This window comes from Camelus dromedarius, unplaced genomic scaffold, assembly GCF_036321535.1.
Source record: "Camelus dromedarius isolate mCamDro1 unplaced genomic scaffold, mCamDro1.pat HAP1_SCAFFOLD_179, whole genome shotgun sequence".
NCBI classification, from domain to species: domain Eukaryota; kingdom Metazoa; phylum Chordata; class Mammalia; order Artiodactyla; family Camelidae; genus Camelus; species Camelus dromedarius.
This window is the reverse complement of record NW_026989756.1, coordinates 3,254,925-3,256,827: the sequence shown is the minus strand read 5'-3', so window position 1 is coordinate 3,256,827 and position 1,903 is coordinate 3,254,925.

Genomic DNA, 1,903 nt, shown 5'->3' with positions numbered 1-1,903 from the left:
TCAAGGCCATGCGACCATCCTCTCCAGGAAACCTGTGAGCTGTTCACCTGTTTTCAGGTTGGGAGAGTGTGATGTCTCCCAGAGGATCCTGCTACTAGTACAACCTGCAGGTGGCACAATGAGCTGAAATGAGCCTGTCTGCTTGGTGACAAGTGACAGGTCACTTAGTGGTTCCCTGCTCCAGGGAGGGAGGCATGTCCAAACAGTATTGTGGCTTCAGAGCCAGAATGTAGTAGAAAAGCCTCCCAGTCTCCCAAAAGGTGGGAAAGTGAGCAGTGACACTGGAAAGGCACTCCTCTCTGTGGCCCTTGGCTTTCTCCTTGTTACAGTGGAGAGTGCAGTGTTGCCCCTGACAGCCCACTTCCCTGCTGGGAGGCCTTTGCAAAAGGTGGAGAGTGCTTGGAAAAGCCCACTTATTCTGAGGAACTGTTATTGCTCCTGGTGGCATTATTATTTTCATGTCACTTGTGAGGTGGGCCCTGAGGGGTCCCTGATCTAGGGGCACAGACACCCACAGAAACTTGGCCCAGTATTGCTGTTCATTCAACAATGACTTACCGAGCACCTACTGTGTGTCAGATTCCCAGGGTAGAGTAGTGGTGTTGACAGCACAAGCCCCTGCCTCACCTCATCCCTGCATCCCAGGTGGGGTCACCAGAATGGGAGTTCAGGAAGCAGAGGACGTGGCCGAAGCCTTGTGGGAACCCCTGGGTTTTTCTCTGTGCTGAGGGCACTAGCAGCACACCGATTGTGGGACTCAGTACCCGCAGGACCTAGCATTGATGGGTAAAGGAGAGAGGCATTTCTACAAGCCCATCCTCACTAACCCCAGGCTCTGGAGGGCAGCTCCAGTCTGCTCAACCTCAGGGGGCATCTTCCACCATCCTGATCACCCTCTGGTATTACTCCCCGCTCAGATACACTTTTCCCTGTGGCAGCTACACTCAGAATATGTGTTTGTTTCTCTCCCATGTGGTTAAGTGGACTTCAGACACATGATAGTGATGGAGTGGCTAAGCCTCTGGGCAGATTGCTGGGTGACCCGCGGAAATTGCTGCACATGGTGAGCTCCCTTCTGCCAACCAATGGGCCAGGCCCCACCACTGTTCTGTCTGTTCTACCTCACTTAATCTGCACAGACACTCTGTGCAGGACATCCTGTTATCCCCCATCTCTGATGACCTTGGGTGGACAAAGCTTGGGTTTGAGAAAGTTGCCCAGGTCACATTGTTGACAAGTGGGGAGCTGGGGATTTGCACCCTGGTCCCAGGAGTCTGGATCATGGAAAGGCCTGGGTGGGGCAGCTTATTGCCAAGGGAAGTCCTGCCCAAGCCTCTCCCATGAGAGCCCTCCCAACAGCACATCTAGCAGAGTCAGCATTTCCTGGACCAGATGGACAGAACCTCAAAACTTCTTTGCAAACAGATTGTTTCCATGTTCTTTTGCAAACACAGAAAGGCCACAGGCCAGGGAAGGATAAGGCCAAGACTGTTTTCATTGGGGAGAGTGAAGGACAAGTGTGAAGACACACAGCACTCCCAGCAGCCTTCTCGGCAGAGCCTGCCACTGGGTGAGCAGCTACCATGACTACCTATCATAACACTGTGAGGTTCATGCCTGTACAACCCTGCCTGTGAGAAGAGCAAAGTGAAGCTCAGAGAGGTGTGGGGACACTCCAAAGACAAACAGATAAGGTGGGATCATCACCACCATGCTGTGCTGGGACAGGCAGTCACCTGTCACACTGCTCATGCATGGCCTGCTGGGAGTAGTGAAGGCCTGATAGGAGCACAGGAACACTGTGGTGAAGGTGATGTTTCTACCTGGGACAGCTGGTACCGGGGGCTCTAGCTGATTCTTCATTGTGCCTGCTTTGAGTGTCAGAATGTTGCAGCCTCATGTA